The 24,252-nt window shown below is 45.0% G+C and overlaps 1 protein-coding gene and 1 pseudogene across 1 annotated transcript in view; one reads left to right on the top strand and one right to left on the bottom strand.

Moving 5' to 3' along the window:
- Positions 1 to 24,252, top strand: part of CSGALNACT1 (chondroitin sulfate N-acetylgalactosaminyltransferase 1) — a 217,006-nt gene that overhangs the window by 130,318 nt on the left and 62,436 nt on the right. The gene's annotated exons all lie outside the window — the stretch shown is intronic.
- LOC142454599 (small nuclear ribonucleoprotein Sm D2 pseudogene) lies at positions 15,039 to 15,518 on the bottom strand (annotated as a pseudogene).

Raw genomic sequence — 24,252 nt, 5'->3', positions numbered from 1 at the left:
ATGTTAACCGAACTCGGGTGTATCAAGAAGATCGTGATGTGAGTGGAAAAGGTAGGAACTTATTTACCTCCTCACCCACCCTCCTTCTCCCTATCCCCTCCCAAGCCCCCCTCAGACTTAAAGAGACTCAGATATCACCACTGGCTGTCCCTTCTCTTTACCACCGCTCACCAGCACCACGCTTGGCCAGGAAATCATGCCATGACTTTCAGCTCCAGGAAGCTGTACTCTTCCTTGGCCATTTTGCCATGCCTTCGTCCCTGGACTTTGGTCTCCGTCCTCACCTCTGCTTCTTACCCATCTCTTCACCCATCCTCACCAGCTGGAGATTGTGTCCTGTGGATGGAGTCACCCCTTGGCGGCCCTTTATTCCTGATCCCCTGCTTGTTCGGGGATGAAGGGACACAGGGCCCGCTCTCATGGCCCCTTGTGGCAATGTTCCGACTTGTGAGGTTGTAACTGAATAAATTTCATAGTTCTATGCTTGGTTAAATATAGGCCATACTGTGACAGCATATGAATGCGGCCCACCACCTGTCTGTCAGTTTTCTGCACTGAGGTGGTTGGTGTATCTCTATGTTGCTAAAATCTCTGCTATCAGTACTTCAGAGACCAGGAAGCCTAGCAATCTACTTCCAAAAATTAGCCAAAGAACATCCTACGAGTCAGAACAGGGTCTCACTGGACTGCACTTGTACATGCCAAGGATTGTGAAGAAGGGGCATTTTGTTTTGTTTTCCATAAGATGTCTGTGAGTCAGAGCCGACGTGAGGACAGCTAACCCTAGCAAGCCAGCGCTACACTCGCAGCAGGTAATGGGTTAAGGAGGTTTCTGGAGTGCTTTGGGCACGGCACACAACAGACAATATTGTTTGTGTGCCGTCCGAGTGGCTCACGAAGGAACTTTGGAGCACGACTCCTCTGTGCACGGGGGCAATCTCCCGGTGACCGGCTGTCAGCTGCAGCCGCTGTTGCTCTGATTTGCTGGAGGAAGGGAGCATGTGGATGTGGTGATGAGGTTATTCTGCCTGCAATCAAGAGACAGGGTCTGCAAAGCATCCTCTCTGCCTGCCCATCTGCTGTTGCTGAGGGCTGTGGGGCTGGTTCTGAGCCGGAGGGCTTGGCTGACTCTGTTGGCCAGACGACGTTATCCCCAGGAGGGAAGCTCAGAGAGCTGGGGTGGTGGCGGGAGAGAGATCAAGAAGTATAGCTCCAACCGTGCAAACACTTCCCTGCCCTCCGTCTCCTGCTTTACGATGTGACTCAGAGGAAGGGCGGACAGACATGTCCAGTACCTTACAAAGCGATAGGATTCGGAGTGTTGCCGTTTGCTTGATCATTTACCGTGGAAAACAGAACTTCGAGAGGTACCTTCATCTGAAGGTTTTTGTTTGGAAAATACTGACTGTAGAGAACGGAGCCAGAGGAAATAAAGTGCCGGAGGAGGTAATGAGGTTAGCTTGTTAAAAGCTGAAGTAGATGTGTAATGGGACACAGTAAGATTTATGGTTCGAGATTTTTTTTAATATGCAGATGTTGAAGAAAATGTATGTAGCCAACCAGGGCCCTCTCTCACCGTCTTTACACAGACGATTGGGTGACACCGGCTCCACTGTGCAGTGTGTCAGCAGCATTCTTAGGGTTTTCACTTTGGCTGTTCAGTTTCCATTCGTGTAGCTTCCCTGGCACCCCTGAACTTTGCCTCGTGGGTCGAGGAGGAACGCTGACTGCTAGGGCTCGTTTCGGTGATTGCTTAGAGGGGCAGGCTGTTCACGGGCTATATTATTCATTTTAGAAGCCACTCTGTCGCTTGGGTTGCAGGTAGCCTCTGTAATGGTTTGAGCTCCAAGCTTAAAAGATATCCTGGGGCAACGGTCTCAAGGGGTCCTCTAGTCTCCACCAGTCTGACCATTTTTAAGAATTGTAATGTTGTTGTATATTTTTTTTCTCATTCTAGCGGGGGTCTACGGTGCCCATGATCGGGATGATCACCATCTAGTTTTATTGGCATCAAACTAGGTGAGACCGTTGTTCATGGAGACTATGAGTCTGCAGACTAGGTCCTTCTTTGGGTCTTTGACTTCTTACTTTCTCTTTGGCTGCAGACATATAGAGACCAATCGTTGTACAGATGGCCACCGACACGCTTTTGAGACCCTTTAAGCTCCTCACAAATGAGGACATACAACATTTTCTCTATGAGTTGCTGTGCTCCTGACCAAGTCGCCCGACCCTCACCCCAACACGTATTCTAAACCAACAACCAGCCCTTTAAGGTATTCGATTATGTCTAGGAGGCATCCACAGCTGTGCCCCATCTGTGTTTTATTATACATGACTATACATGTAGCAAACACAAACGCGTACGTCTGTTTGCTACAGAAACATGTATACAGGTGCTCCCCTATATTCATGCGTGCTTGCCTATACTTGCCTGCACGTATACATAAGCATGTGTGTAGCCACACACATTTTTGTTGTCGTGACTGTTATTAGGAGCCCTGGTGGCGTGGTGCTTATGAGCTGGGTGGGTAATCACTACGTCAGCGCTCTGGGGGGGAAAGAGGAGCTTTACGCTCTCTTCCAGAATTACAATCTCAGAACTTCGCGGGGGCAGACCTATGCTGTTCTATAGGGTTGCTAGGAGTCAGAGTTGACTCAGTGGCGGTGAGTTTTTTGAGTTTTACTATGGTTGAAAAAATGTATATGTTAGGGCTTTTGCTAAAAGTGTCTCTTACCCTTGTGATCTTCTTAGGTCCTCTTTTACCGTGGCCAAGTTGTGTTGGCATAATCCTTATTTTCTATTGCTCTACCCATCCCCCAAACTGACACGTGTCGACTCTTTAGAGTGTGGCAGCCACTGAAGAATGTTGCTTTCTGTAAGTACACCAATCCCTGCCTTCTTTATACAGTGAGATCATAGGGTCTTTGTTCCTTTAACTCGGTATTCTGGCCTCCAGATTCACCCACGTGATCGTATGTTCTTTGTTGCTTAGTATTCCATTTAATGTATGTAGCACAGTCTGCTTAACCTCTCATCTGCTGATGGACAGTAAACATGTTTCCATCTTTTCACTAGTGTGACTAATACCGCAGTGAACATAGATGTGTCCATATCTGTTTGTGTCCACAGTTTCTGTTCCCCAGGGTATGTGCCTAGGAGTGGGGTTGCTAGACCATAGGGCACGTTTCTTTCTAGCATTCTGAGGAAACACCATGCCATTTTCCATAATGGTTGGTTGAACGAATTTACAAGCCCAACAGCAGTGGAACAAGATTCTAATTACTTGTTAACCTCGCCAGCACTTATTGTTTTCCCAAGTTGAGTAGGTTACACAGCAGGTTGCAGGCTCACCTCCAAAGTACCAGAGGCTAAGCAAGAAGCCAGATACAGGATCGTGACTTTACAGAAAGCAAGCAAGCTTTTGCACAGTACCCACTTATGTTGGTATTGGGCCACACCCTGAAGGAGATCCCATCATGAGGGATTATTAGGTCTAAACTGTCAAACCAGGGAGAATCGTAGCCTAGTCCACTTTATATAAAACCTTAGCCATCAAAATATTCTTTTTACTGGGAAAAATAAAAGTATGTACCATAAGTTTGCTCCAATATTATCTTCCAGCAACTTTAGCGTTTTGGACTTCATGTACTGAGATCTTTGAAGATTTGAATGTCCAGTGGATCTCCAAGCTTCATCATAGATATTCTCTGCACTCACTAGACACTGTTAGTGCTGAGTCTGGATCACACTCAGACAGAGTCTCCGCCTCCTTCAAAAGCCCCAGAGCCCAGCGGGTAAGAAACCCAAATGCACAGATCATGGCAGCACCGGGTCTCTTATAGAAAACAAGTCGCACTGTGGAGAGGCAGGGCATGCTGTTGGATGGGATGGACAGGATTCCATTACCGGGAAAGCTACTTTCGAGAGGTGTGTTGAAATATGGGTAAGAATTGATTCAGGCTAAAGATGTGTTTATTGGGGGAAGGTAGTGTTTTGAGGCAGTGAGACTACATGGACAAAACATGGAAGTAAGGTTTGTTAAAAGAATTACAGGTGGATAGGTAATTCTGGGGTATTAAATACACCAATAAAATAGTTCCATTGGGAAGACAAGGCATAAGAAGACAATGACCCTGAAGAAGCTATGGGCCAAGATTATAAAAACGTTTTTTTCTATTGTATAAACATTCTACAGAGCATATGCATCAGAGACCCTAGGTGACAGAATAGCGCTGCTCCATTGAACTTCCAAGGCTGTGGATTTTCCCTGGAGCTGACTGACACATCTGTCTCCTGTGGAGGCCTCTGGGTTCAGCCGCCAGCCCTTCAGCGGCAGAGTGCTTCACCACTGTGCCACCAGGCCTCCTAGATAAGTTCCCGAGAGTGTCATTCTGTAGGGTTAACCATAGCACTCAGGGAATTTTCATCAATGTTTGCTCAAGTGTCTTGTGAAGCTGTGTGAGTGAATACACTTATTTTATCACGTATTTTTCAAGAAGTAATCTAAGGCAGTTACAATATGGATTGGGGTTAGGTCTCTCTTAATCATGGAAGTGCTAAATCATGTCATCCTTTCTACGGAAGACACAAATGTGAATGTACACTTGGCAGGGGGAGTCAGCAGAGGCTGAAAGAAAGAAGATCTAAATTGTATTTTTTGTGTAAGACTAAGTCAACAGAACAAAGTAGGAAAACTCTCTGTTTACATACTTTTGATCATAGTCAACTGATTACCATAGAGATTAATTTCCAATTTGAGGAGGAAATAAAGCTTTTAAAACACATTCTCACTAGTCTGATGCATGTCTTTGCTGAGTGAACCTGAGGCCCAGGAGCGGGGCTGACAGATGAAGCAGCTACACGACCACAACACAGTGAGGCCTCCAGTGGGTGTTGAAGTAAAATATGGTATTATGAAGTAACTCTTTAGGTCCAAACCCAAATGAGACTGAGGTATCCAGCTTAAACAGGCCAAACTCGGCTCCCTTTGGCAAGCAGGATCCATGCTGGGTTGGTGGGCACAGAATACAGGGGCTAGGCATAGATGGCAGTTTGGGGTTCACACTCAGGCAGTAGGAGACAGACAGGAGATGCAATTTGGATCAGGAGACCAGGAGCAGAGCAGTATGCTGGGATTTGAGTGGCTTTCCACATTGCCATCATTATCTACCCAGGCATCACCCCGGTCGGGTAGTAGGCAGCAGTACAAACGCATCCGCTGCTTCTCGGGACAAAGCCAAGACTTTCTATTTTTTTAAAGAGTTACAGCCTCAGAAGCCCATAGGGGTGGTTTAGCCCTGTCCTATAGGGTTGCTGAGTCTGAATCCACGTGATGGCAGTGAGTAATGCACAGCTCTATTATATATTGGTTGACCTCAAGGTAAGGGCTTTCTACTTATCAAAAAGGAACTAAACTTTTCTTATATTGCTAGTGTAAGTTACTGGTATCGTTACTTAAGCCTTGTAAATGTCTAGGCATTTTCCAAAAGATTCTTGTTAGTTGATACTTTCCTATAAGGCTACACTAAAAGCATATTAATCATTTTCAAGTTCATTGATGAATCTCCTCAAATTATGAATATGTTTATGGTCAACAAGTAAATAGAATTTGTTAATAATACAGACTCTATGTTGGCCTTCCCCCTGTGTTTAATGAAATCATTCATCTTTGTAGCCTCTAACCAAAAGTTTAATTGCACTGAAATTCATGAGAAATTGCAGAATAGGAGGGTATAAAGGTATTACAATGCAATCGTAGAAATCTTTATTAAACAAAGACACCACACTGTGAAGCTTTTTTGAGATGTCCTTCATGTCTGTATTCTTCTGAGGGTGGTGTTTCCATCCCTCTAACATTTTCCTGAAGAATTCTCCTATCTTCTATTGGCATATGTCGAGAGCAGTTTGGCATCCTCAAAAGACTTACATTGCATGCCTTTTAAATGTTCATCTCATTCTGGGGACAAAAACCAAAAAGAAGTCTTAGGGGGAAGAGCAGGGCTCTCCAGTGGATCAGTAAAAATTCCCAACAAAATTTCCATAGGGCAGCCTCGAAGGATGAGCATGCGCATTGTTGTGATGGGATATCTGCTGCTTTCCTTGACTTTTTCTCACCAGTGCAGTTTTCCATTTCTTAAAACTTCTTTATAATAAGTCACTGGGATGGCCCGGCTTCTTTCAAGAAAATTGATTAACATTAGCCTTTGGAACTCGGAAACGGTCAGTGTAATCTTCTGAGCTGACTGCTCTGCTTTGAGTTGGGTTGGCTCAACCAGTCCCCTTAGAAGCCACTGTTTTGATTGAGCCTTGATTTCTGGATCATTAGCTTTGATCTCGCTTGAAAGACTAGTGGAAAGATCAGCTCTTCAAGGTAACGAGTCTTTGGGCATCAATTTGAGTAGCACTCAGAGAGCTGAAGGTTTGCTATGGTCAAGACAGTCGCTGAAAATTGAAAATGCCAGACAGCGTGAGAGCTCTCCTTAGGAGCTGTCACTTCGCCAGTTCTCCGTCTTCTTCCACCAGTCTCTGGGCTTTAATCACGGGTTGTTTCTTTATCAGGGTTGACACTCTTCCCTCTCTAAGGTCTTGCACACCTTCCTTGAAACATATGACCCAACTGAATGCAGTTGTTTTATGCAGGGCAGCAGTCTAGACACAAGTGCAAAGTTCCAGCGGTTTGGGTTTCCGATGTATAGAATCATATCCTCTGCATATAAAGAGAGTTTTACTTCTTCTTGGACAGTTTGGATGCCCTGGAAGTTTACTAGCTCTGGTTGAGATATTTAGCACAATATTTAATAAGAGTGGTGATGTAGAGCAATATTACATTGTTCTCATTTGCAAGGGGAATGTTTTCATTTTCTCCCTCTTGCACGATATGTTGGCCGTTGGCTTTGCATATTTGACCTTTATTACGTTGAAGCATTTTCTTTCTATTCCTAGTTTGTTGAGTGCTTTCATCAGCAGTGGATTCTGGGTTTTATCAAATGCCTGTTTTTTAATCCACCGGTATCATCCTGCAGTTCTTTCCCTTTTAAAAAATGCATATAGTGGGTTCCATTGCTGGCTTTTCTACTATTGAGAAATCCTTGCATATCTGCTATGAATCCCACTCGATCATTTTGTTAATACTTTGTTAGATTCTGTTGAGAATTTTTATATGTCTGTTCATAAGGAATATTGATCTATACTTTTATTTTTCCCCAGTAGCTGATTATTATTATTTTAAAATTAATGGATCATTTTATTGGGGGCTCGTACAGCTCTTATAACATCCATACATCAATTGTATCAATCACATTTGTCCATATGTTGCCATCATCATTTTCAAAACATTTTCTTTCTGCTTGAACCCTGGGTATTAGGGTCTATAATTGTCTATTCTGGCAATGCTTTTTGTCTGGTTTGGGCATTAGGTTTATGCTCACTTCATAGAATGAATTCTGCATTTTGTCATTTTTTTCTGTATTCTAAAAATGAAGGGCTGCTTTTAAGAAGCTGATTTTTAGCCTCGTGGGTGCTTTATGAGCACTAAGTGATTTGTGCCCTGAGTTTCACTCCTGCCTTCATCGCGTTCAGGGCTTGAGGGAAAGACTCATCATGGAGTTCTAAGTGGGTGTAGATTTACCCTGATCAGCTAGTTCCGCAGAATAGTCCTCTACTGCCTTGCAGCCATAACCACCCTCAGGTGGAGCCCCTTTTCCTATGTGACCACTGGCGGTTCTGAGGCTCATCATCAGCGTCCCCTTTCCTGGCTCATTTCCCACTGATTTTTCATTTTGAAAAGATTTTCCCCAAACTCTCATGAGATCAATATGATTTTTAACTATCAAGAGGACAAAGGACAAAACATCTCTTCTTATTTTCCTACAAAAATTTAAAACACCGCACTGTCTCTCAACGGCTTTTTTTTTTAGCCTGCCTCTTCCATTTCCCTAAAAGAGATTTTTTGGTTGGCTTATGAATGTCACTGTGAGCTTCAACAGCCTCTCAAACACCGTCTTCTCTATGCCACATGGTCTGTATCGGGCGCCATACATTTAGGAATGCCTAAGTGGGTGGTATTCTGTGCGCTATTTTAAAAGGGGCTGGGAAGTCAGAGCTATTGATTGGAATTTGTATTTGAGCGTTGTTGGCTCTTACTCCTGAGTCCAACAAGTTAGAGAGATTTGGAGACATTGAGAAAACAGATGGTCTGAGAAGGCCGCTGGGCCATGTGGTCCACTGTGGTAATTCGTCCACAGAAGCCATTGGCCGTGGTCTCAGCTTGCAGCAGAATTTTGCCCTGTGTGTCCCATTAAAGATGAGGATGGAGGTTTCAGGTATAACACATGTGACTAGGGTTCTCTAGAGAAACAAAACCAGGACACTTATGGTTTTATATATATATAATACAAATTATTATGTATACATTTATATTATTTATATATATAATAGACTCATATAGTGAAAATGAATACAACAGCAAATTAGTCCACACAGCAGTACAGAGAGCTCAGTCCAACTCACTTTTGTGGCACAGGTAATACTCGTATTCTGAAGGTCCTTCCAACTCACGCTGGCTGCGAGCCCAAGGCCAAGGAAGCAGGCAGAGGAAGATGAGATGTCAAGGTGCAGCAGAAGCCAGTCGTGCAGAGTCGTAAAGTGGGTCGCGGTGGAGCCTCATGATGTGGCAATGTGAAGTGGCTGGCAGGAGGTGGTGTCTGCCATTCACTGCGATGACATAATTCTCTGCGACACTGAGCAACATATAGCTTAATACACAGAATTATTTCATTGCAGTGACCGGCAATGTTACACATTCAGTATATCAGATTAAGTAATTATTAGTCCTGTGACTGGGATTTGTTGGCAGACCTCTGCAGTAAACTACAATGGTGTCCCAGGATACACAGAAAGGCAGCCCCTTCAATAGGACGCTGCAAACAATGGAAACTGTCCAACCCTGATTGGCGACAGATCAATTCATCACGGTTGTAGGTGGGACTACAGATCCAAAAAGGAGCCTTCTGAATATGTTTGCATATACGATTGCAGATTAGAAACGTTTATAGGATGGGATCAGGGCCCTTCAGCCAAGGCAGTTCCATCAAGGGTACCTAGGCAAGTCCCCGAAGGTGAGGTTGCCCACCCCTGGGCTGGCCAGAGAAGTGATGCTGTGAGGTGCACCGCCCATAGCCACCCCCTGCACCACGCAGGGGAACACTGCGTGGTCCTGTGCCAGCCTCACCGTTGTTCCTACACCTCCACTGTCTACGGCCAAGCTTTTCACAGGCATATCAGTGGTCAGAATGAACTTAACGGAAACCGAATCTGCGTGGTGACTCCAAAATGGAAAGGGGAGCCGATGACAAGGATCTGCATAGAACCCCTCCCTGAGGGAGGGACAGCAGAAGAATGGGTAAAGGTAGACATTGCACAGTGTTAAGACATGACAATAATAATAGTAATAATTTATAAATTATCAAGCGTTTGTGAGGGAGGTGGGCTGGGCAGGGAGGGGAAATGAGGAGCTGATACCAAGGGCTCAAGTAGAAGGCAAATGCGCTGAGAATGATTATGGAAACAGATGTACAAATGTGCTTGACACAATGGATGGGTGGAGGGATGGTGATGAGTTGTACGAGCCCCTGATAAAATGAGTTTTAAAAAGAGAGAGTGAAAATAAAACATTCATTAAGGAAAAACAATGGATTTAGGACTCTCCCTGTAAACCGTAGCTTTCAACAAACCTGCTGCTCAGAGGTTAAGCTCTAAGACATCAAGCAGTTGAGTCTTTCAAATTCTAACATTATTTTCTTCTCTGGAATTTTATCCATTATTCTTATCTACTTCCCATTCATCATGTTAATTGAGATTAGATTCGAGTTTCTCCAGCCCGGTGCTAATTGGTCTTTCCCTTGGTTCTTGATGTGACCTCCACCATGGCCTTGATACATGGTGGCACTGCCTCCCCTGGGGGCTGTGTTGCCAGCCCGCCTGTCACAGGGACAAGACATGCAGTGCTCTTTGGATTTGGAACAGTCAAAGACACTGGTCCCCTTTGTTGCCCGGAAACCACAGCTACTGTTTGCTTTGGGAAGTGAAATGGGGATTGCTTTGGGATGTTATTTGGAATAAAGTTGTTTGTCTTTTTTAAGCAATAGTGTGTTTTAGGATGCAGTTTATTTTATAGTGCTTTTCAAATATTAACATGATAGATGAGTCTCTGTGGCAGGGCATGAGTAAATGTTAAGGCAAAAGCTTTCAGGAATAAAATGTAAGCTCTTTAGAGTTGTCAGTTTGAGCAAAGAAATGGAGGCAGTTCTTCAGAAGGGAAGCCTTGTATATAAGGGTGAGTTGGCATTTGAATGTGGGTTTACTTTCTTCCCCAAAAATAATGATAGGAAAGGAGCATTTCTCTTTGCCTTGGCTCCCTAACAGGACATGCAGTAAATCCTGAGAGACGTTTACACGGGCATTAAGTAAGGATCCCTGGCAGCTCTCGGTGTTAAACAAACAACAGCTACAAAAAGGCGATTCAGATCTACCTAGAGGCTCTGCAAGAGAAAGACCTGGTGGTCTGCGTTTGGAAAGATGACAGCCAAGAAAACCCCATGGGGTGGTTCTATGTGATCCGCAATGACAGTCTTAATAGTTCCAGAACGTGGTGCTTCCGGGGTAGAATTCTTGCCTTCTGAGTTACCATTCATGCATGAATTTGTCAGGGTAGCCCGCCCCTAACACATCATCACAGACCCGGTAGGTGCAATTGTACAGCGATAATAAGTAAAGATTACAGTAAAGTCATAGAGAACATGAGAGATAGAAGAGAGTCAAATGAAGGAGTCAGACACATTTCATAGTAGCAGGCTCACCTCAGCCCTGCTCGGTGGTCCACGTGAGGATGTGGAAGGTGGGAATTGCAGGAGCAAACGAGAGCAAGGAAAGAGGACCAGGGAGAGGAAGGGAATGGGGGAGGGGCACCAGGGGAGAGAGCTCTTTTTTGCTAACCCAGGCTTATATATCTTTGGGGGGCATGCCAGCCCCTAATTACAGGTAAACAGATACGTTACAGGAAGGGGCTGTGCTATAGGTACTAAAGTGATGAGAGGGGGACCATGTAGGGGTATACATGTAATAGGAAGGGGAGGGGTTGTAGGTATACATGTGACAAGATGGGCAGATCCTAGATTCAGAGAGGCAGCCTAATTTTGGTGTCACTGAGCTGGTTTGACCTGTTCTCTGGTCCACCATAGAAACCATTGTCAGTAGGGTGTGAACCCCACCTACAGTGGACCAGACCAATGGCTGAAAGCCTTCAGGAAGAAGAAATCCATTGTCCTTAACAGCAGGGAGTGGGCTCCACCTGTGGTGGGACCAGACTGTAGTCTGAAGGCTGAATGCATCTGACCTCCCACCATGTGCTGGCAAACAGCCTCTAATGTTTGGCATATCTTTGGGGGAGACAAAGCTGGGGATAGGTCTTTTTGTATCCCACATGAATTTATTCAACAAATACTACTGAGCACCTATTATGGACCAGGTCTTGCTCTGGCCATCCAGCAGTGAAAACCAAACCCCAAAAAACCCTGCTTGCTGTGCTTGTGTTCTCCTTGGGAGAGAGAATAAATGTAAACCTAAACAGGCAAAGTACATAAAAGAAGAGTTGGAGATTCTCTTTAGAGAGAAAGTACAAAGGCCTGTGTTGTTGAAATACTCATCTGTTGTGTTTTTGGTGGAATCTGCACATCTGATGGGGTTCCTTTTGACAATATCCACTCAATGTTTGTTGTTGTTGTTTGGGGGGTGACATTCATTACATTTTTCTCACTCTGTTCGCCCTCTTTCATTGTGTTCTGGTGGTTGCATTTCCTGCTCCAACAAAGGAGTTTAAGGGATTGAGGCTTGTTGAGGATTCCAGTTGTCAGTGGTCAGACTAGATCTCACTAAGAAGTGGCAGCTGAGCAGAAGCTTGAAGAAGAGAGGAAATGAGTCACTCCCAGACTCGCACGTGGAGGAAGAGCATTTCCAGCTGGGGGTGGGGTGGGAGAATGGCTAGCACACACGCCCCAAGAGCTTGTGGGGATTAGTGTGCTGGAGCAAAGGTGATCATGAGTCAGAGAGGCAAGAGACAGGAGCACGTCCCTGCCCTTGGTGTTAGTTGTCATCGAGTTGAGTCTCTCTCAGGGTAATGCCATGAGTGCAGCACCCACTCCCTACAGGTTTTAAGGCAGCATCAGACATTGCATCCCCATTGAGTTTGAACCACCAACTCTTGCACTAGCAGTCCACTGCTTAGCCATTTGTGCCATCTAGTGACTCGGTGAAGGTCACATCATGTGAGCCTCTTAGGCCATTGTAGAAGCTCTGACTTTCACCCTCAGCAAAAAGGGACAATCCCACGTGTTTTGAGCAAAAGAATAGCATCTTATTTAGGCCTTGAAAGGATTGCTCTTGATGCTGTGTTGAAAATAGTCCGTGGGGAGGCAAGGGTAGAAGCAGGAAGGCGTTTCCAGGATCCAGGCAACAGAGAACTGTGGTTGGGACCAAGGGGATAGCCAAGGAAGGCGCTGGAGGGGTGGGATTCGGGATCTATTTCGTGGATTGAACCAACATGGCTTGCTGCTGTCTTGATGAGGGAAAGGAATCACAGATCTTGGTCCGAGCAGCCGGAAGGGGGCAATGATATGTTTTCGGGTGGAGCAAGTGTGTGTGGGGTGGGTAAGGGGTAGCAGGGTTCCATTTTTCAAGTGGCAGATGTCTTTCAGATGTCAAAACTGCACAGAGCTTGTTTTCTGGTCAAGTTATATGAAGCATATTTTCATATGAACAGTTTTTCCAACAAGATGAACTGACTTAGTGGCTGCAACAATGGGCTCAAATATAGCAATGCTACGCCTCCAAGGATGGGTCAGGACCCGCGGCCACAGAGTCGGTTCAAACTGACAGTGACCCTGAGAGTTTGGTTTGGGTTCAGTGTGCAGTTACATTATGAAAACGTTGGAGATATCGAGATGCTCACGAAAAATGTGACACAGAAGCATAATGGGGAGCCCATGCTTGGTAAAGTGGCATCTCTTGACCTGCTGGACTCAGGGCTCTCACGAGTCTTTAATTCAAAACACACGTAATTCCGATGAAGCACAATAAAACAGGCAATGCCTGTATGAGCTCCCAAAAAAAATCTGTGGGAAAATTTCATTATCTTTTAAAATCCCACTTTCTCTGAACTTTCTGAAATGCCTCGTTTATACAGCTTGCTGTGTGCCAGCCTTGGTGTGAAGAAGGAGCTAAGGGCGGAGCTCAAGTTTAAGCAACTCATGTAACGCCCATGCCATTGCTCCTCAAGAGGAGAAGAGCTCGGAAAGGGGCGGTTGTTAGCTCGGATTCAGACAGGCTGATTTTGAGGTGGCTCTGGGCCATGTGGGCTCAGTGTTGAGTTGCTACTTGCAAGGTCAGAGGTTCAAATCTGCCAGCCACTTTGCAGGAGAAAGATAGGCTATCTGCTCTCACTTTGGAAACTCTAGGGAGCAGTTCTATTCTGTCCTACAAGATCCCCTTGAGTCACAATCAAATGATGGCAGTGTGCCACAAGGGGAGATGGCTGGGACATCTGGAATGTGGGTTTGGCACTCCGTTGGGACAATAGTGTTGGGATGCACTAGAGTATTGAAAGGAGCTCTGCTGACCCAATCATTCAGTGCTCAGCTACTAAATGAAAGGTTGGCGGTTTGAATCCCCAGTGGCTCCACTGGGGGAAAGGCCTAGTGATCTTCTTTTGTAAGCATGGCAGCCTAGGGAACCCAATGGGCAGCCCTACTCTGGCAGGGGTGACTCCACAGCGCCCCACAAGGGCGGGCACTGGGAATGGATGGGATCTTCTAGCAGTAATATTTAGTGAAGCAATATCTGAGATCAGAATTCGGAGAAACCCTGAAAGAGACTAACCAGAAGCAGACAGTGAGACACACAGAAAGCCAGAAGCCTGTGGTTGCCTTCAAAACCAAGGACATAAAGCACTTCTAGATGGAGAGAGTGGGCATTACTGAAAAGAGATAAAGCAAGATTAGGGAGTAACAGAAAGGAACCTGGTGGTGCACTAAGTTGTGGTGCCGTGGGTTGGGCTAATAACTGCAAACTCAGCTGCTTGGAACCACCAGCGGCTCCTTGGGAGAAAGATAAAGCTTTCTGTTCCTGTCAAGAGTGACCGTCTCAGTCACCCCCAGAGACGCCTCTGCTTCATTCATCCTGTAGGGTCACCATGAGTCAGAATAGAATCGATGGCAGTGGGTTTGGTTTCTGATTTATTGGATGTAGCGCCACAGATGTCGCTGATGATCTCAGTCGGTGAGAACATTTTTAGTGGTGTGCTAGAGGCCAAAGTAAGATTGCATTGCGTTGCTGAAAGGAAGGCCAGGATGCGGAGTTCTCAGATGTAGACCTGCAAAGCCCAACCTAGTAAGCACCGAGCCAAGAACACCCAATGGAGCAGTCCCAGTCAGTAACACACCGGGCCGCCATGAGTCAGAATCTGTCCAGTGGTAAAAAGGGTTGGTCTCTGGTTTATGAAAATTGATCTCATGAATAAAACTTAATGAAAATTATATAAAATTATACTTTTAGTTCCTCAGTCTCACTAACCAATTTCATATGGCCAATAGCCTTTTGATACCATTTGTCTGTCGGTGTGCCGTACTCTGGTGGCTTGCATGTTTCCGTGATGCTGGAAGCTATGTTACTGGTATTTCAAACACTAGCAGGATTACCCAAAGTGAGCAGGTTTCAGCAGAGCCTGCGGACTAAGAACAGACTGAAGAAGGAACAGGCTGTCCACGCAGAGGAATTAGCCACAGACAGTCCTATGTATTGCATCGACGTTGTCAGTTATTGAAATCTTAGCGAGTAGTGGCAGGACGTGAGCCTGTCAGGTTGGAAGCTAGTTAAAATAGGACCGAGGAAGAGCTGCCTTCTCAAAGTAGAATCGACCATCATGATGTGGATGGAGGAAAGCCTATGGGAGTAAAACCTTCAGGTCCTTCTTTTTTTTTTTTTTTTACAACAAACACTGGGCATTTATTCTTCGGGAGATGCGGGGCAGGGCTTCCCGGCGTGGCGGTGTGGCCCTATTTGCCAGCGATAAGCGCAACACCACGATGATGGAGTCGCCTCGCAGGAACATCTTGGAGATGTAGCGGTCTTTGTTGACGGGCTTGGACTTCTTCTTGCCCTTGCCGCTCTTGGGGACCTCGGTCCACATCTCCTTCACGTTCTCCAGCACCATGTTGCAGTGCCTGTCGAAGGCCTTCACGCGACCCAGAAGCTTCTTCTTGTTGCGGCAGTTGATGAGCACCTGGGTGTTGTTCTTGACTGACTGCGTGAGCACGGAGAGGGCCCCGTGTTGAACTCCTCCTCCTCCCGCTTCTGCAGTTCCTCCGGGGTCATCTCGCTCTTGGGCTTGTTGAGGAGGCTCATGGTGCTTAGCTTAGCTGCGTTCTCCGATCAACCCCGTCTTCTCCGCGTTGCTTCTGCCTTTGAAAGGCCAGGTTCTTCTTTTGATGGTAGGGCAATACTCAAAATAAAAAGGAACAGCTAAAAAAATCTATTAATAATCAGAATTTGGGATGTACAAAGTATGAATATAGGAAAATTAGAAGGCTTTAAAAATGAAATGCATAAAGCTGAATATTCTAGCATTTATGAGCTTAAATGGACTGTCTTGACCATCTTGAATCAGAAACTCATACAGTTTACTGTGCCAAGAACGACACAAGTGTTATGGGGCTGCATTGATCATCAAAAAGGACATTCTGAGATCTATCTTGAAGTACACTGATATCTGTGATAAGATAATGCCTACCCACCTAAAAGGAAATCCAGTCAATACAGCTATTATTCCAATTTATGCGGCAAATATACCAGCTAGTGAGGAAGGCATTGGGTTCTACCAACAAATTCAACTGGAAATTGATCAAACATGCAATGAAGATTCATTGATAATTGTTGGTGACTGGAATATAAAAGTCAGAAACAAACAGCAAGGAACAGTAGCAGGAGAATATGGTCTTCAGAGAACACACACTGGTACAGAGAAGAGCTCTCGACACGTGGTATTCAGGACAGATAAGCCCCTCAGAACAGTAGTGGGAGTAGGGATATCATGAGGGTAGGGGATGGCCACGGAGGGAGAAGGGAAAGAAAAGGGGAGCCCATCACAAGGTTGTATATATAGCCCCCCTACCCTGAGGGGGATGAATAACAGAAATGTGGGCGAATGGAGACAATGGACAGTGTGAGATATGAAATAATAATATATAATTGATCAAGGATTCACAAGGGTGGGAGGTAGAGCAGCTTATACCAAAGGCTCAAGAAGAAAATGTTTTGGAAATGATGATGGCAATATATGTACATATGTGCTTGATAAATCGATTTATGGAATGTTGTAAGAGCCCCCAATAAGATGATTTAAAAAAATAATTTAAAAATTATTTAAAAATATGGTTTTGATGATAGAAATGAAGCCAGATATCTCATAATTTTTCAAGTTCAATAACTCATTTATTCATAGAAATACTTTTTAGACAACACAAAGGGTGATTATACACGTGCATTTCTCCAGATAGAATACATAGGAATCAAATTGACTACAGCATCTAAAACCAAACCAGAGGCCAACTGTGGAAAAGACCATCAATTGCTCATATGTAAGTTCAGGTTGAAGCTGAAGAAATGAAAGCAAGTGCACAAGAGCCCAAATACAACCCAATATCCACCCCAAAATTCAGTAACAGATTTTCTGCACCAAACATTAATGACAGAAGACTTGATGAACTGTGGGAGGATATCAAGAACATCATTCATGAAGAAAGCAAACGGTCACCCAAAAAAGACAGGAAAGAAAGAGACGATCAAAGTGGAGTTCAGAAAAGACTCTGAAACGTGATCTTAATCATAGAGTAGCTAAAGCAAATGAACGAAGCGATGAAGTCAAAGAACTAAACAGAACTTCAAAGGGTAGCTCGAGAAGACAAAGTAAAATATTATAATGAAATGTACAAAGACCTAGAGTTAGAAAACCAAAAAGAAAAGTCATGCTCACTGTATCTTAAACTGAAAGAACTCAAGAAAATAGTCAAGCCTTGAGTTGCGACACTGAAAGATTGTAAAAGCAAAGTTTTGAATGATGCAGGAAGCATCAAAAGAAAAGTTGGTACACGGTCACTGCACCAAAAAGATGTAGTTGACACCCCACCGTTTCAAGAGTAGCAGATGAGCAAGAACCAATGGTAGTGAAGGAAGAAGTCCGAGCTGCATTGAAAGCATGGGCCCCAAACAAGAAAGGTTCCAGAGATTAATGAACTACCAACGAAAATGTTTCAACAAGCTGATGAAGCACATCTGGAAGACAGCTCCTTGGGCAACTGACTGGAAGATCTCCATATTTATACCTAGGCCAGAGAAAGGAGACCCAAAGGAATGCACAAGTTATAGAACAATATCATTGATATCACATGCTAATGAAATGTTGCTTGAGATCCTCCAACAATGGTTGCAGCAGTCCATTGGAGGAGACTGGCAGGGCAAAGGAGGAGGGCCCTAGACACATGGGGTTGACAGTGGCTGCAACAGCAGGCTCAAACTTAGGGGGAATTGTGAGGATGCACAGGACCGGGCTGTGTTTTACTCTGTTCCACCTAGGGTCACTGTGAGTCAGAACCGACTGGTGGACACCTAACAGCAATGACCTTCGGACAGCACGGGTTAGGAGCATCACTATAGAAAATCTGTTTGACAGTGCTGATCTAGAAGCTTGCATCAAGCGCACTTGTACATCTGTTCCCCTCATCATTTCCAAAACATTTTCTTTTCAATTGAGCCCCTGGTATCAGCTCCTCTTTTCTTTTTTTCCCTCCTACCCTGGTGAATCCCTGATCAGTGATGTATTATTGTTGTTATTTCACATCTTAACACCGTCCGGATAACCATATGTAATAATAAAACTCAAACCAAACCTGGTGCCCTCGAGTTGGTTCTGACTCACAGCAACCCCGCGTGACAGAGCACAGTGCTCCATGGGGCTTTCTGGGCTGCGATCTTAGGGAAGCCGTTTGCCAGGCCTTTCTCCCGTGACACGGCTAGGCGGGTTTTGAACTGCCTACCTTTCTGTTAGCAGCCCATCTCAGACTTCCTGTACTACCTACGATTAAAAAACAAAAACCGAACACAGCCACTGAGTCAACCCTGACTCACAGTGGCCCTATAGGACAGGCCCTATAACTCACACTGACCCTGTGAGTTTCTGAGACAATTACTCTCTATAGGAGTAGAAAGCCTCATCTTTCTCCCATGGAGCAGCTGGTGGTTTCGAACTGCTGACCTTGTGGTTAGCAGCCCAACTCATAACCGCTAACCCACCAAGGGCCTTCCTCCCCTACTCATGATAACAGTCATTAAGCCAATCGCTTACCTCTGAGATTTGGTTTTACATTCCATATCTGTATCACCATCAGATATGTCATTCTCCAAACATTCAGGATTTCTTCTACTTGAAGACCAAGCCTTTGAGGGGTAAGTACCATTGGCATTCAGAATCGCAGAGCAATGCAGCCGTGAAGAAAAAGGAGACGCTGTTTTTGTCATTACTTAACCCTTAGAATCGTCTAGAGTGGCAATGTATTTCTGCCCAAGTGCCATTGCCTCGAGACTGGCTGTGAATGCCAGTGCCTTGGCTTGGGAATCCCTAGATTATGGAATCATTGAAATCATATTGCCAACAGCAATAGCTTTCAGCCCTGGCTGCACATTACAGTCTCTTGGGGAGCCCAGGCTGGGCTGCTAGGTTATTAAATCAGAATCTCCAGGAGGGCGGTGGAAGGGGGACCAGGCATGAGTCATTAGAAGACCACCCCCAGGGGGTTGATTGTGCAGACAAGACTGAAGACCACGGCTTTAAAGGAATCACAAGACACTGAGCTGGAAACAACCCGTGCAGATTCTAGTGCTCCGGCTTGTGCAGGGTGGGATCCCTGGGGCCTGCTACTTCTCATGGGCGTCATGACTGTATGTGACCTCCTCTCTTTACTGAGGACATGACATCGTTCTGTTTGAAGGCAGAACTGTACACTCTTCTCCACACCACTGTAGAAGTCCGGGTGGTTTTGATGCATGGCGATACCATGTGTTGTAGATTAGAGCTTCTCCCAGTGGTTTTCCTGGTGCTCTTGGCTTGGGTTTAAACTGTCAATCTTTGGGTTAGTAGTTCAGGGCAAATGGTTCACACCACAACAACCGGCATAATGTACAGGAGGGTGTCTCAATTTTGTGGAAAGATTCCATTATTTTTTTGTTCCATTTTCCCCACAGACTCTTTGTTTTTGTTGCTGTTGTTTTAAATCATTTTCTTGGGGGAGCATACAGCTCTTATAACATTCTATACATCAATTGTGTCAAGCATATTTGTACATATGTTAGCGCCATCATTTTCTAAACATTTACTTTCTATTTGAGCCCTTGATATCACCTCTTTTTCCCCTCCGTCCACCCTCCCACCCTCGTGCCCCTTGATAAATGATATATTATTATTGTTTTCATGCCTTACACAGACTGCTGTTTCCCTTAACCCACATTCCTCAGTTCTCCCTTTCTCTCCTCCTCCCACCTTCCCCTTACCTTCTGGTATTGCTACTCCCATTTCTGTACCTGAGGGGGTTATCTGACTTGGATTCTCTGTGTCATGAGACACATGTACCAATGTAGATGCTCCGGTCTAGCCAGAACTGAAAGGCAGAACTGGGGTCATGATAGTGGGGGGTAAGGAAGCCTCCAAGAACCAGAGGAATATTGTGTGTTTCATCAGTTCTATACTGCACCCTGCTACTCATCTCTTCCTTGTGACCTTTCTGTGAGGGTATGACTTATTGTCTACAGGTAGGTTTGGAGTCTCTGCCTTGACACCTCCCCCCACTTGTTCTTCTTGTTTGGGGTCTTTGGGTTCCTGTTACCTGATTCCGTCACACCTCATGATTGCATAGGTTGATTTGCTTCATCCATGTGGGCTGGTTGCTTCTCTGCTAGATGGTCACTTATTTAACTTCAAGCCTTTAAAATGCCAGATGCTGTATCTTTTGATAGCCGGGCACCATCAACTTTCTTCATTTGTTTTGCACTCATTTTGTCTTCTGAGATAGTGTTGGAAGGGTGAGCATTACAGAATGCCAGGTTGTTAGAAAAAAGTGTTCCTGTGTTGAGGGAGGACTTGAGCAGAGGCCCAAAGTCTGTCTCCTTCCTTCATATACTGCCATATAAAAATGTACATAAGCCAACATTTTTATGAATTGATATATTTATATGAGTGTACACCTATGTTTATACTTCTATCCATAGTTTTGCTTCTTAGATCTTTTCTCTCTTTCCTTTTACCTTCCTCCTGCTCCACCATCACACTCACCCTTCTTCTGCCTCTTAGGAATTCCTCTCAGCTAGACTGCTATTGCACCAACACCACCAGAATCTTTACATCCTCCAGGTTGTTGCTTTTTATTCCCTGGTTGTTCCCCTGTCTATGGTGTTGTTTGTTCACAACTCCTTTCCCCTGCACCCTTCTCCCCACAGGTCCCTCCGGAACCATTGGTCCAGTTGCTTTCTTCTCTGGGCTTGCTTCCCATGCTTGTCTTATATTGGTAGGCAAAACAACAATAATGGGAACAAAACAAAAGATTGAGTAAAAAGAAAGAAGGAAAAAAACTAGCAAAAACAAGCAAACAAACAAAATGTAAAAGCATACATAATTCCAGGTCTGTACACTGACCTTTATGACTCTCTCTCCATGGGTTCTGGGGTGTCTGGGACCTGCTCCTCCTAGCCTGACATCTATTTTGGGGACCCCTCAGGGGTTTTGTGGCTCTGTTTTGCTCCCATGGCTGATCTGTTATGTTCCCTTCTTGGTTTGCCCATTGTGGAGGGGGTCAGACTGGACTCACTCCCTTCTGTATGTCCCCAGTACTGTCCTCTGTCGCAGTGTGCTCCAGTGAGGGGACATCATGTCTCAAGCTTCTCTCTGTGCCTCAGCAGCTCTGTGCAGGGGCGTCCTTCCAGGGCTCGGTGTGCCAGTATGTGGGTTCTAGTCCCTCGCTCTGTTTCCTTCATGGTTTACTTCTGTATGAGTGTAGCAGGCCAGCTCCTCTCCCCACCCTATAGGTTCAGTGTTGTCTTCTGTAGCACATACTTCCCGGGGGGACCTCTCAGTTCATGAGTTGCTCCATGCCCCACAAGCTCTTTGAAGCCCTCCTCAAAGTAGCTAATAATTATTGTGTCCTAAAACACGAAACTGAATGTGAGCCTTTATGACATTCACAGCTGTGGTAATGTTGGAGCCACTGTGTCGATCCTTCTTGCTGAAGGTCTTCCTCTTTTTCAATGACCCTCTACTTTAGAAAACGTGATGGACCTTCTGCAGGGGCGCGTTTCTCCTGATAACTCACCCAGAGCACACCATGGCTCCTAACAACCTCAAAAACAGCCGTTTCTATGGGCATGGGCATGTGGTGTGTGTCTTACAACCTTTTCTTCATGCCTGGTGCTAATGTTCTAGTCTTGCTCATCACTGTGATGTAGTCACCTGTAACATAGAAGTTTCATGAAAACATACAGCTGTCTCTTTTCCGACACAGCCAGAGGATGCAGTCTGGGCGTCTCGCGGTAAAAGCTCAAATGAATGCCTACCACTGGCTCACTAGATGCGCTAGTCAGATAAAATAAATGCCGCCAATACTTCATACTGTAATGCTTCTTCTGGTACTTTGAAAGTCCTGAGATTGTGCACAAACTTTCAACGGCACTTTGTGTGTGAATGGAATGAATGACTGGAGCACTGTCACCCACTCTTAAGGCCAGGAAATAGGAACTGTGAGTCACTGAATGACTCGCTTGAGGTGGCAGAAACTTGTGGGGAAGCCAGGCACAGCGTATGTGTCTTCGCCCAGAGGGTTGAGCAGTCTGCTTTAGGAAGCCAGGAGACTGTGTGTCTGGCAGACAGGAGGGAGCTTTTCTAAGTATGTCAGTGGGGGGGGGAGGGGATGATGGTACAGGTGTGATGTGGTGAAACCTCTTGCTAACCGGTATGGTTGGCTGAAAGAGACACGAAGTGGCACAATGCTGAAGCAATTTCAACTGCTAACTGAAGGGCTGGCAGCTCATCAAAGCCTAGCAATCTGTACACATTAAAGACCAGGAAGCCCTAGGAAGCTGTACGCTATGCCCTGCGGAAGAGCTGTGAGTCAGAATCCACTGGAGAGCACACAGCAAGCTGGGGAAAAGGCCCAGGTCCCTTACAGAGAGCTGTGGGGTCCATGATTTGATATCGTCAGCTGACATCATATACTGGAAATGAGTTTCTCCAGCAATAGCTAAAAAATCCTATATAATATGATGTTGCTGAAAAAATATCTCGATTCAAATAGCATATTGTCAAACACTCCCTGTGTACCTGTACATTTTGTTGTTGTTGTTGTTGTTGTTATTGTTGTTGTTGTTAGATGCTGTCGAGTTGGATCCAAGTCAGAGCAATCCCATATTCAAGAGAATGAAACATGATTCGGTCCGGCGCCATCCTCACAATTGTTCCTGTGTTTGAGCCCATTGTTGCAGCCACTGTGTCCATCCACCTTGTTGGGGGGTCTTCAACAATTAATATGTGTCTTACATAAATTAATTTAATCTTCACAACAACTCTATGAAAATGTAGATAATTATTAAGCCTGAATCTTTAAAACGAAGAAACTGATGTCAGTAAATCAACCCATAATACAATCACCGCATTGCTCAAAGATGAGTTTTCAGGCAGCCCTGGTGGTGCAGAGGTCAAAGGGCCAATCTGCTATCTGGAAGACTGGCATTGTTAACCCATCAGCTGCTCTGAGAGAGAAAGATGGGCAGCCTGCTTCTGTAGAGACTTAGAATCTTCTAAACTGTGTGGGGCAGCAGCTCTACTCCCATCGGGTCACCGTGAGCTGGAATTGACTCTCAGGCGGTGGGCTTGGTTTTGTTTGATTCCTTTTCTTGGTTTTGTTTGATTCATTTTCTTGGTTTTGTTTGATTCCTTTTCTGGAAAGCTGACTAGCTTTCTGAAACATGTTTCTTGATGCTTTTCTAGCTCAAAAGTTAGCCCCCCACAATATTTTTTTAAAGGATAAGGTGTAAAGAAAGAAGAAGAAAAAATACCTTTCTGAAAGTAAAGTTAATTTACTTTTCAGGAGCTTCACCATGGCAAATTGTTCCTCAGTGCACAGCCATTGTGTCCGACATTCATGAGCGTGTCATTTGTAACCTTGAACAAGTTATTTATTTCGCTGCTCTACTCCTCTGGGACAGGAAATGGGTCAGTGGTGTTCTTATTTGAAGTATTTTTTTAAACCCATTTTCAAGATAATCTGTGTGAGTGTGGTTTTGGTGGTAAGTTGCTATTTTGGTGTTAAGTCGCTGAAGCAGTTGGACGTAGACAAATTCAATGTTGGCCAAAGTCAGTAGCACTGTCGCACTTTGCTTGATCTTTGGCCTTTTAACTCCTGCTCATTGTTGCTGCCTTTATCTCCAGCGCTCTGCTCTCCCACAACATCCTGCCTCTGCTGGCCCTTGCCCCACAAGAGGAAGCCTGGGGGCCGGTTTGGGACCTGTCCCTGATGCTGCCTGCTCTGACTTCCCTTCCTCAGTGTTTTCTGGAGCCCTGGCAGAATCTCTCCCTAGCTTGGCTTTTCCCACCACTGTCTGGGGATGCTTTTCTTTCATGTCTGTGAGGCTAATTTAAATGCCATCTAGTCCTGATAAGGGCTTCTTATTGTTAGTTGCTTCACTTCGTTCTGACACTTGGCGACCCCTGTCTAATTCCTAACCTTTGGTTTCCTAAAATAAGGTTGTAGACAACGGTGCATCGGCCAGTTATTCATCAGAAACCCATCATCCTTGCTTAGTAAGAACCAAAGGATCTTCATTAGAACCTTAGTGGGCCGAAAGGAATTCTGGGGACTTGGAATCTTGAGCAGCAATTGTTTGGGTTTGGCCAACCCCAAGACATTCTTGAAGAAGAACAAGGGCTAAGAGGTCCCATGTCCAAGACAACTATATCCTAGTTCATTACCTGCAAAAGCCCTACTTTCCTGCTCAAATTCAACATCCTTCAAACATGATTCTAGAGCCAACATCTGTGAGTTTCTTAGAAAGAAATGGGGAAAGGCGTGTTTCAGACTCACTTGTTTATTGGGTCCATTTTCCTT

The sequence above is a fragment of the Tenrec ecaudatus genome, chromosome 8 (assembly GCF_050624435.1).
Source record: "Tenrec ecaudatus isolate mTenEca1 chromosome 8, mTenEca1.hap1, whole genome shotgun sequence".
NCBI lineage: Eukaryota > Metazoa > Chordata > Mammalia > Afrosoricida > Tenrecidae > Tenrec > Tenrec ecaudatus.
Note: the sequence above shows the minus strand (reverse complement) of the source record. Positions and strands in the feature narration are given on the sequence as shown.